Here is a 12339-nt window from a genome sequence, read left to right as displayed (position 1 = left end):
CAAGGGCCACTGAGAAGACCCTCCTGTTAGGAGTCAGTGAGCTCTCTGTCACCGGAGGCATTCAAACTGAGCCTGCCGACTTCTCACTACGAAGCTGTCCAGAGAATTCAGTGCTCAGAGGAAAGGGAGTGGTTATTCCATCAGAGGTGGAGGTGGTTCCCCAGGAGTGGGAGCAGGGCCTGTAGCACCCCGCATCTGCCCCTGGCTCCCATCTATCCGGGATTTTAGCGTTTCCTCTGTCAGTTTTCAGGCACTGTCTCATACGACTCTTGCACCAGCGAGAGGCCAGGGGAGATGGTGCCTGCCTCTTAAAGAGGGGCAGGCTGGTCCACATAGGTCGGGTGACTTGACCAAGGTCACCAGAGCAGAGTTTTGAACTTGAGCTGTCTGACTCCACTGCCTGGGAAGTGCCTATCCCTCCTCTGGCATCCAGGGAGCATGTCCTGGGGCTCTGGCTGGGACATAGCCGTATACCTGCCCGGGCCCTTTACGCCTCTAAAGAGAGAAAGAGGGAAGGCCTCCTGTCTAGGGGGTGGTTTCCCTCCAGATGCCACCCCTCCGAGGTCCTCTTCTGCTTCTTCTTGTGGTAGCCAGGGAGGCAGCCCACGGGCAGGGAAGCGGGGGTGGGGGTGGAGAGTCAGAGGTGCACGTGGACAGAGACAGAGAGACAGGGACACGTGGGTAGAGACGGATAAAGACAGAGACCCAGAGAAAGCCAGATATGTTGACAGAGACAGACGCCAGAGAGGAAGGCAGACAAAGACAGACGGGTAGAGACAAAGACTCCCACCAAGAGACGCACAAGGAAGATGCCGACGGTAAAGACAAAACAGGAGTCGCGCGCAGGGAGCGCGTCAGAGCCCAGGCTCGCTGAGAGGAAGGGCTGCGTTGGGGCAGCCCCGAGGCAGAGAGCCCGAGAGCGCGGGGCGAGCGAGGGACGCCAGGGCCGCGCCACCCCAGCCCGTTCCTAGCTCCGCTCCCGGCAGGGGGCGCCCTGGCCTCGTGGCACGACCCGCCAGCCGGGCGCGGGGCTCGGACCGGGGGCGGGGCGGGGCTGGGGAGGGGTTGGGGCCGGGGGCGGGGGAGGGGGCGGGCTGCCCGGGCCTCGCTCGGGCCCTGCGGCCGCCTTTATAAGGCGGCGGGGGAGGTGGCCCGGGCCGCGTTGCGCTCCCGCCACTCCGCGCCCGCGATCCCGGCTCCGCGCTCCCACGCGCTTGTGCCTGGACGGACCCTCGTCAGTGCTCTGCGCAGGTAAGGACTCGATGCTGCCCCGCGCCCCGGCTCCCCAGGGCCCCCGCGGATGTGGTGGATGCTCGGCCCCTTCTGCATCCTCAGCTGGCCCCGTGTTGAACTTTAATGGGAGGGCCGGGGTCTCCAGCGCCACGCCGCCCACAGCAGCCCATTCGGGGCGCCCCGCAATTGGTCCTGCCTCTGTCCTCCCGCGCATCCCAAGCTCCCGGCGCGCGCTCTTGAGGGGACAGGAGGTTGGACGTGGCGCCCGCGGAGCCGGCGATATCAGGGGACCGCGCTCCGGACCGCCCTGCAGTCCCAGGGTCTCCTACTTTCCGAGCTGCTGCCTGGGACCCTGCCGTCTGTCTGGGCACCTGCCCTTGGTGCCCTGTGACTGAGTCCCTCCTGGTGCCTCCTTAGCTGTAGCTCTAGAGACTTGGACTGCCAACCCCCATGCCTCGTGCCTGGCGGCCCTCCCAGGCGTCCCACCTGACCCGGTGGGGTCTAAAGCAGTTTGGTTTGGCAGGAGGAGAGGGAAGGAGGCGCTTGGAATGGGGGGCATGGCGGGAGGAGACAGAGGACACCCGCGTGGGCGTCTGTTTGAGAGTGGGCACCGCAGCTGTGGGGCAAAGCTCTGGAGCCCGCGAAACCGAAGGAGCCTGCCGCCCTCTTTGGGCTGTGCGAGGTTGGCCGCCCAGGGCTGTTTCCCTGCCCAGTCTTGGTAAGAAAGGGTTAAACGCAGGTCACAGCAGAAAGGCAGGAGGCCGAGGTAAGCCTCCCCCACTCCCCATTGTGCCTTATGACTCTTTTTCGACACACAATGGGGTTGAAGGCGGGGCCTTTATAAAGGCCTCTGGGTGGAGGTTCAAAATCATTGAGATCAAAAGAGGGGGCGATTCTCAGGCCAGGAAGGGCTTTGGGCCCTCGGAAACCAGCAGAGGCCGCTCAGGTGGGCCCGGCTGCCCAGGGAGGCAGGGGTTGGGTTCCAGTCTCAGTGTAGATAACTACAACTATTTTTTGAAGGCCTACCGTGCGTAGAGGGACCTGCTCTGACATCTCACGTACATAATTTCATTTTACAAATGGGGAAACTGAGGCTTAGACAATTTAGGTAAGTGGTGGGACCATTGTTTGAATCCACACTCCAAACTCTGCAACCCTGGCCTCCTACTCCCACTGTGCTGCCTAAGGGATATGGGGCTGGGCCTTGGTTTTGTCTTCAGGCTCCTCCTGGGCTTAGCCCGCTCTTCCTCCACTCTCCAGTCTTTCCCTTTCCAACTCTTTAGTCGTCCCCACCGGTGGGTGTCCCTACCCTGTCCTGCCCCAGCCATCCCATTGCCTGGCCCCATGCATCTTGTTCCTCGGTCACCTTTTTCTTTCTTGAACTGAACGCCTGTGAATTCCCTCAGAAGAGGCCCCTGAACACAGCTTCTCACCATCCCAACTGGTGAAGACTAGGCTGAGTGATGATCCGGGTCTGTGTCCGTGAGCCCATTTGTAAAAAGGGGTGTATTCCTCTCTGGGGACTATTGTGAGGAATAAAACTGAACTGAGACCAGAACAAGATGCTATCTTCATTCAGCAAATACTTAAGCATCTGCCATGTGCTAAGCTCTGTTCTAGGTGCCGGGAGTGCCGCAGTAAATCAGACAAAAGCCCTCTTCTGGATTGGATGTTTGCATAACAAAATTCTTTCAGGTTTTGAGACTATCAAAATTCACGGTGTAGACTTGAAATCAAGCTATTCGCAAGGAAGGAGATTAAGATGCAATCACCTGTTAAATGGATCGACCAACCTTTGGCCCTCATTTTAGCAAAGGCAACCTCGCTGTGGGACCTGGATTCAGTTCTGTTCCCTCTCTGTGCCTCGGCCTCCTCCCATAAGCTGTGGAGATCAATAATGCCTACCAGCGGTGAGGTCTAGATATGGTGAATGCTTGCAAAGGGTTTAAGCTGGTACCTGTGCTTAAGAAAATCCTGGCTATCCCCAGCTCTCTTCTCAGCAGAAAATGCAATGCGGAGACCGGATGTTGGGTTATGTCCCTGCCTCTGAACCTGTCACCCACGTCTGCCCAGGCTCTTCCCATCCTGTCAGGCTGCACGTGTGGGGTGGCATGGTGCCCTCCTTGCTCACACTCAGATGCCACCTTCTGTCGCCATCCTAAACACAGCCTGGGCTGGGAGCGCAGAGCTCCATGACGAGATCAGCCCTGGAGCCATCATCTCCGCAGTGCTTCCTGCCCTCTGCCTGTTCTTGTGCCTCACCATGTCCCAGCTCAGGACCAAACTTAGCCCTGTTCTGTCCCATGACTTACATACCCAACATTCCCTGCAAGCTGGATATGATCTTGGAAAGGGGAAGTGAGTTGCCCAGAGGCACACAGATGCTACCTGGGGAGCTGGGACTGGATCATGTGTATCTAGAATTCCAAATCTAGCGATCTCCATGCTGTACCCATCTCTGGGAATGAGGCCTTTTAATCCAGGGAGTAGGATCCGGTAGCAGAGCCCAAGTTCTCACCTTGAAATCAATCTGACTTGGCCTTTTAATATAAAACCCAGAGCTCCGAGAGAACATTGCTGGGAGAGTGAGCAAGCTGGGCTGAGAACCAGCACTCAGAAATCTCCATGTGGCCACAGGAATGCTGACTTGGCTTCCCAGCACCATGTCGTCGTCATTGGCAGGCTGGAGCTGGGCTTTGTGGTATGTTAGGTTTGTTTTTTTTTCTTCTGGAGATGTCCTCACTTTCAGAGGGCAGTTAGGGGCAGTAGACTGGAGGCTCATTCTCAGCACTGCCATGCGACCCTTTCAGAGCCTCAGTTTTCTCATCTGCAGTATGGGTTAACATTATAATATACTTTGCAGGGTTGCAAGATCATAAATGGTTTTCCAACTTTGGGCTGAACCAGCATTGATGTTATTAAGACATTCATATTTTCTGTGGAGCAATTTCAAAAGCAGTTACCTTTATCCCTACCAGGTGATCCTGAGGGCCTGAGGGAAGTCCACGTTTAGGTTACAAAAGCCTATACAGCAGGGAAAACAATGGTTTGGGGGCTGGCGTCTTGGATTCCAATCGCCAGCTGTGTGACCTGAGGCAAATCACTTTACCTCTCTGAGCTCATAGGAGGTCCCCAACATCAAGATAGGATGCTCAGTGTCTGAAGAACATAGTCTCCATATTTTTCTGCCTCCTTGTACCAGCCCCCAATCCCCCGCCAACACTTCGTTAATTGCTCCCAGAAAAACTCTATGCTTAAAGTTTTCCATGCTTAAATTCTCAGCCTCACTGTGGCATGAAATCAATTGTTTGCATTGAATTTGACTTCTCAAATTTAGGGGTAAAATTTGAGATGAGAGTAGGGGGTTAGGGAGGAGATGAGGACGAAGTTAAACCAGATGTGCTTTTGTTTAATTGTAGGATGGTGGTTAAGCTGCTCAAGTATTACCATCGTTCTTTCTGAATTCCAGTAACCAGGAGTCAGGTTTCACAAAAAATTGTAGTGTTCTTTCCTGGTTGGTGTGGACTCGCCCTCTCTATTATTATTATTATTACTATTTTATATTCATCCTAGGCCACAGAGTACTGGCCAGAGAAGAGACCTCATAGATGCCCAGAATTTCAGCTGGAAGGCCTTTAGAAGCTGGCTCGGTCAACTGGGCTCTTTGCACACCAGGGAGACTGAGGCCCGGAGAGGAGAAGAGGCTTGCCCAGGATCACACAGTTGCTTAGGGCAGAGTGGAGTGGGAGTTCAGTCTCCTGACTCTAAACTACATGATCTTTCCAAAGGCAACCACTTCTCCTGAATTCGGTGTGTTTCATTTCTACAGTATATTCCTAGCACAGAATGCTTTTTGAAAAGCATTGTTTAAGGGAGGATGCAGATCATGTGAGTTGGTGGGAAAAGATATTAAGCTCAGGAGAGCTGAGTTGAAGTCCTTGAACTACCTCTGTGATCTTGGGCAAGTCACTTCCCCTCTCTGAGTCTCAGATTCTTCATCTGTAAACCAAGATATCTGAGGAGTAGGAGTGGAGACATGAGACTTCCCTAAGACTTGGAATGGGTCTAATGTATTCAACTGGTCCTCAAATATTGATAGTCTACTGTGTGCTGGGTTATGGGAGGTCCATCACAAACTGCCTTCCTAAGGCTGCAGGGGGTGGGGGATTGTTGACTTCTGCAGTGATTAAACAACTTTAATTTAGTTGCTGGTGTTGTTAAACCAGGCAATTTCTTTTTATATAAAAATAAGGGTTTCTGGCTTCTCTTGAAAGATCAGAAGATGTGGCCATATGGGGCTTTGTCCCTGCCTGGCCACAGTGGCTGGAACTGATTAGCCAGCTGCTCCATCCACTTTACCACAGTCTCCACCATGCCCCACTGCCTCACACCAGCCCACCTGCCTCCCTGACATTACCTGCCTACCTTCTGAGCTTGTGGTTTCTGGGCTAGATGTGGTGAGGCCATGTAAGAGGGGCTCAAATTCCACTTGAATGATTGGGTGGGGCTTGGGCCAGCCCTCAGGGGGCTTAGGGTGAGACTATGGGACACACGGACACCAGGACACCAGCCCCTCTTCCGTAGCCTGGCAACATCTACAAAACATGTCAGCTAGGTGAAGGGGCTTTCTTCCTGCTTCGGTGGTCCTCAGCAAGAGTCTGAGGGCTCTGGAGGTTTCGGAGCGATAGAGCATCTGCCTGTCAAGGCTCAGCAAGCTGAGCCTAGGGTCTAGCTGGGGACAGGCATCCCTGGGTACTTCCTTCTAAAGATTGCACAGTCCCTGCAGGGAAGAGACTCCCTTGACATCTTCCACCTTACCCCTTGCTCCCCAAGAGCCCTGTGCATTGGTGTGGCACCTCACCCTATGCTCCCCGGTAGCCCTGTGCATCGGTGCATACCCACTTCTCAGACAGGAAACACAATCTTGCACTCTGAACCCACAGCTCTCTGTTCTACCCATTTTGCCGGGAGCCAGGGCCTGGTGATGACAGGCAGGTACCATGGTGGCTGCAGCAAGCATCTCAGAATCGCCATGTCTGAACCGGAGGGTAGCACAGGAGGCTGTGAAGCCTGATGGTTACATGTGGGGGCTCTGGAGGCAGCTGCTGTATGTGAGATTCTGGGTCTCCACGAATCAGCTGCTCCAGGGGTTATGAGATGGACAAGGGAGCCTGACTGATTGTTGATTGCTGATAGTAACCTCACGTCCTCTGGTCCTTACACCTGCAGACGAGTTCAGAAACGTGCACTGTGTGGAAAGTGGCATTTTGTGAGCACCGTTGGGTACCAGGCACTTTCACACATTACCTTTGATGCTCATCTACCCCCTACCCTCTGGCATTTTGCAGTTAAGGAGACTGAGGCTCAGAAGGCAGACATCTTACGATTACTCCTCCCCTATGTCTCTATGCCTCTCTGCTTTGACCCAGGGAAGGGAGGAGAGGACAGGTCGGAAGGTCATTTCTGGGAATAAGGCCTTGGAGACCCTGTAGTGAGGCCCTGACCCTCCAGACTTTCTGGCCCACCCCCTCCTCCACTCCAGCTTATTTCAGAGATGCTTCTTCATCCTTCCAGAGCTCAGTTTGTCATTCAGGTGCATGAACTTTACCTGGCCAGGTCTGCAAGCTGCTGGGTGGAACTCAGCAAATATTTTATGTTCTTTAAAAAAATTTTTAAGTGGCCAAAGCAAATTGCTTTTACTGGAAAAGCCAGAAGTGCAAACTTTATTTTATTTTTGCAGAGATGGGGCCCTGCTATGTTGTTCAACCTGGGTTCGAGAAGTCTACCCACCTTGGCCTGCCAAAGTGCTGAGATTATAGGCAGGAGCTATTGTGCCTGGCCCATAAGTGCACCCTTTACAAAGATCTACCAGGTGACTCTTTTTAGACTGAGTCTCGCTCTATTCCCCAGGCTGGAGTGTAGTGGCACGATCTCGGCTCACTACAACCTCTGCCTCCTGGGTTCCAGAGATTCTCCTGCCTCAGCCTCCTACGTAGCCGGGATTACAGGCACATGCAACCACACCAGCTAATTTTTGTATTTTTAGTAGAGACGTGGTTTCACCATGTTGGCCAGGCTGGTCTCGAACTCCTGACCTCAGGTGATCCACCCACCTTGGCCTCCCAAAGTGCTGGGATTACAAGCATGGGCTACCACGCCCAACCCCAGTGACCTTTTGTTGGGTCAACTTCTTGTCTTCTCTAGTGCACCTTTACTAGGTCAGTAAAGCCACAGGGTGAGAACCCACTTAGCTCTCAGGCTGAGGTTCTGAGGCCTCTGGCTGCCACTGAGTGTCTCGGGCTTGCATCTATTTATTTCATTTTGTTGTTGTTGTTTGAGACAGGGTCTAGTGGCTCTGTCGTCCAGGCTGGAGTGCAGTGGCACGATCACAGATCACTTACAGTGCAGCCTTGACTGCCTGGACTCAAGTGATCCTCCCACCCCAACCTCCCAAGTAGCTGGGACCACAGGCATTCGCCACCACACCCGGCTAATTTTTTTTATTACTTGTAGAGACGAGGTCTTGCAATGTTGTCCAGGCTGGTTTCGAACTCCTGGGCTCAAGTAATCCTCCTGCCTCATCCTTCCAAAGTGCTGGGATTTCAGGTGTGAGCCACTGCTTCCAGCCAGCCTGGCCTTTCGGAGGATCTCTTCCCCCTCCACCTGTCTCCACCCTGACTTACCTCTCTCTCAGCATACAGGAGTTACTAACTGACCCATCTGCCACGATTCTGGTTAGAAAGTGTCTCATCTGAGGCCCATTTCCCCTCCTCCACTCCTTCTGAGCCCTTCTATAGCTGCGCTTTCTCTGCCTCATTCCGCTGGTCCCTGCTATGCCACTGCTAACTAAAAGTCCATAGTCTATAAGCCTGACATGTACGTACTAGGCATGGTGCTCTGTACCTTGCCTGTAATTACTCATTTGGTCCTACAGCAGCGCTGAGTGGCAGGTGCTATTATCCCCACATTACAGACGAGGAAACTGAAACACAGACTCCCCCAGCGGTGAAGTGAGAAATAGACATGTTTGTTCCCTACCATTACCCATCCATCCAGCCAGGGCTACTGCTTTCTCCACCATGTGAATGACATAACCCATCATCCTAGAAGAGTCAGTTCTGTATTTATCTTAAAACCATCCAATATGGAATTCATATTGTAGGTCCGTTAGCCTATCAAGATATCGGAAATAAACAGGGTTCCTCTCAACAGCTTGTCCAAGCCCTCAATCACCTACGTGATTTTTTTGTGTGTGAAAATGCTGTTTTTTGTTTTTCCCCTTGACCTAATCCTTATTCAGATGCTCCTTGATTTACCAAAGGTTTTTGTCCTGGAATTGTAAGTTGAAAAATATTGTAAGTGGAAAATGGATATAACACCTAACCTGTCAAACATGGTAGCTTAGCCTAGCTTACCCTAAATGTGCTCAGAACAGTTACATTAGCCTGTAGTTAGGCAAATCATCTTACATGAGGCCTATTTCATAATAAAGTGTTGACTATCTCATGTCAATTTCTTGGCTATACTGTATTGAATGTGAAACACAGAATGGCTGGCGGGGTACTTGAGGTGTGGTTTCCACTGAACACTATAGCTTTTGCATCATCGTAAAGCAAAAAAATCTTAAGTGTAAGTTGGGGACAGTCTGTAATGAACATTTAAGGGCTTACGCTGTGTCAGAAACTGAGCTAATCACTTTGAATGACCTTATTATATTGAACTCGTAATTCTGCAAACAAGGAAACAGAAGCTCAGAGAAGTTGAGTAACATTCTCAGAGTTTGGAAAGTGCAGGTGAGACTCAAATCCAGGGTTGCCCAATCAGATTGGCATCTGGATTCAAATTTGCATGTTTGGAGACAGCTCTCAGGGCACCTTGTGGTACACATTTGTTTTTCATTGAGTGTTTGCAAATGACATGGGGGTGGGAGGTCCCGGGGGAGGAGACAGAACATAGACACAGCTGGTGGGGCAGCAGCGTTTGTTCTCCCAGACAGTGGATCTTAGCCTCTTCACCCCCTCGTAGGAGATGACAAGCCTACAAGGAAGCATCTTGAGAAACCCAGAGGGTACTGGGTTTGAATCCCAGCCCTGCCATTTCAAACTGTGTGGTCTTAAGTCCCTTTCCCTCTCTTAGCTTCTGGCTACCCTGCCCACCACGCATGATTTATTTGAATGAGGCAAAGCCTTTAGATTTTCCGGTTAGTGGATGGCGAATAGCCAGCATGTCTCCTGCCTCTCTCCTGCCCTGCACCCACATCAGACATCACTAGTCAACCACTGCTCGCTTTCCTTCCCAGGTTCCTTCTAGGTACAGTGTTCCAGGCAGCCATTAGCAACTAATATAGAGTTGGCACAAAAGATAAAAGGACATCCCAGAAACATACTATATTTGATCATGATGTGGGTGGGCGTAAGGAAGGGATAGGCCCAGGTGGCACCCAGTTCAGTGTCACGGTGCTCCTTGGTCTTCTTTTCCTTGTCTTTGGAGGAACTAAGCTAGACTCTACCAGGGCCTGCCCCAGGTGTGGGATAGGAACCTTTTATGAGGCATACGGCTGTGTGCATGTTCAGTCCCAAGGGATGGGCAGGTTTCTGGGCCTGATCACTGCGTAGGCTTAAAGTAAGAGTGACAAGAAAGAGGCCGGTTTCAGGTCCTCCTGGAAGGAGTTAGGCCTGCCCCGCTCCACCCTTTGTAATAATATCCATAGTAGTAATATGAGTTCTTGACACTGACGGACCACTTGTTACGCACCAAGCCACTCTGCGAAATGCTTTGTTTACATTTACACATTTAATCCTTGTACCAGCCCATTTTTCAGGTGAGGAAAATGACTCAGAGTAATTTGCTTGGGTTTGCCCAGCTGGTAAGTGTCGGAGCTACGATTTGAATTCACATCTGTTGAACCCCGAATAAGTAATTCTTACTGCTACTATGGATATTATGACAAAGGATGGGGAGGGGCAAGCCTAACTCTTTCCAGGAGGACCTGAAACTGAGCTCTTTTTTTTTTTTTTATGGTATCCAGAATATCACTTTATAAACTGTTGTCAGATTACCATGTAAACATTAATACCCAAATACAGAATTTAGACAATTATTTTAAATTTTAACTGTACCATCCCCAAACTCAGCTATGAATTTGGTCTGGGGAGAGGGCTCTGTAATAGGCCACTGAAGTCCCCCGTCCTACCCCATTATTCTCCCCCAAAAACTGCTGCCCGACTGCTCTGCCAGACGTGGGCTAGAACCTGGCTTCACTGTGGCAGTGGGACCACCTGGGCCCTTACAGTGTGGCAAAACCGACCCACCCACAAACTCCATCCCAGTTGTTGGGATACTAACACACTGAAGCTGAAAGACCCGACTTGGTTTTGCCACAGATCAAGGTGCATCTGACTAGAGAGCCTGTCCTCTACCTTATTTCCTGCACAGGTCTTTTTCTTTGTAATGCAACAAATGCTACACAGCTCAGATCCAATGGGACACAGGGAAAGGGGCTGTAGTGCAGCCCAGCCTTGCTGAGGGATACCCCTGCCTCGCCAAAGCTCTTTGCTCACAAAGGCTGAAACTGGCCTCTTTCTTGTCACTCTTACTTGAAGTCTAGACAGTGATGAGGCCCAGAAACCTGCCTCACCCTTGGGACTGAACATGGGCACAGCTGTGTGCCTCATAAAACGTTCCTACCCCACACCTGGTGCTGGCCCTAGTACAGTCTAGCTTAGTTCCTCCTGCTTTCCTTCACCGCAGGCTCAGTGTGGGGCCTGCGGGCTCTGCACCTTTCTCTCGGCTTACCATGATCATTTCTCATTCATGAGTACAATACGCCTTTGCCTGTGGAAAGTGCTTTCCCATTGACAGAGCCTTCCACGTTTACACATGGGCAGCACAGCAAAGGGCATCTCTATTTTTGCAAGATAGAAAATTGAGGCTCACAGTCCGGGCGCAAGGGCTGACACCTGTAATTCCAGCACTTTGGGAGCCCAAGGCAGGCAGATCACTTAAGGTCAGAAGATCAAGAATAGCCTGGCCAACAGGGTGAAACCCTGTCTCTACTAAGAATACAAAAACTAGCTGGGCATGGTGGCGCATGCCTGTAATTCCAAATACTTGGGAGGCTGGGGCATGAGAATCACTTGAATCCGGGAGGCAGAGGTTGCAGTGAGCAGAGATCCCGCCACTGCACTCCAACCTGGGTGACGGAGCGAGACTGCATTTCAAGAAAACAAAAGGAAGATTGAAGCTCAGGGAGGGAGGGTGGTGGGCCCAGGATCACACAGCGAATAAATGATAAACCCTGCACCAAGGAATTAGGTATCCCACCTGTTCCCTAGGCCTTCCTGAACAAATTGCCTAGGGAAACATGAGATCAGTGCTGGGAACGCAGGAGTGTTGGCTCAGCAGAGGCAGGGGTTATTCCTGTCCCCCGCATCCCACCCAGATACACCCTATCCTGTTTTAATCAGCCATTGACCTTGGACAAGTCACTTTAACACTCCCAACCTCATTTTCCAGGCACTTACTCTATTTTTCAGGGTTTTGTTTGTTTGTTTGTTTTTTGAGACAAGGTCTTGCTCTGTCACCCAGGCTGGAGTTCAGGCACGATCACACTGCAACCTTGACTTCCTGGGCTCAAGTGATCCTCCTGCCTCAGCCTCCCAAGTAGCTGGAACTGCAGTCTTGTGCCACTGGGCCCAGCTAATTTTTTTTATTTTTTATTTTGTGAGATGAGGTCTTGCTTATGTTGATGAGGCTGGTCTTGAACTCCTGGGCTCAGGCAATCCTCCCTCAGCTTCCCAAAACACTGGGATTAACAGGCAGCGAACCACTGGGCCTGGCATATTTTTCAGTTTTTAAAGCCATTTCTTTTTTTTTTTTTTTGAGACGGAGTCTCGCTCTGTTGCTCAGGCTGGAGTGCAGTGGCCGGATCTCAGCTCACTGCAAGCTCCGCCTCCTGGGTTTATGCCATTCTCCCGCCTCAGCCTCCCGAGTAGCTGGGACTACAGGCGCCCGCCACCTCGCCCAGCTAGTTTTTTGTATTTTTTAGTAGAGACGGGGTTTCACCGTGTTCGCCAGGATGGTCTCGATCTCCTGACCTCGTGATCC

General features: G+C 51.7%; 1 protein-coding gene across 1 annotated transcript in view; it reads left to right on the top strand.

Moving 5' to 3' along the window:
- The first annotated feature begins 1096 nt into the window (after nt 1-1096).
- Nucleotides 1097-12339, top strand: part of ALPL (alkaline phosphatase, biomineralization associated) — a 69718-nt gene continuing 58475 nt past the window's right edge. The window contains exon 1 of the mRNA XM_023219731.1: nt 1097-1251. The gene's annotated coding sequence lies outside the window, so the exon portion shown is untranslated. The remainder of the gene's footprint in view (nt 1252-12339) is intronic.

The sequence above is a fragment of the Piliocolobus tephrosceles genome, chromosome 1 (genome assembly GCF_002776525.5).
Source record: "Piliocolobus tephrosceles isolate RC106 chromosome 1, ASM277652v3, whole genome shotgun sequence".
NCBI lineage: Eukaryota > Metazoa > Chordata > Mammalia > Primates > Cercopithecidae > Piliocolobus > Piliocolobus tephrosceles.
Note: the sequence above shows the minus strand (reverse complement) of the source record. Positions and strands in the feature narration are given on the sequence as shown.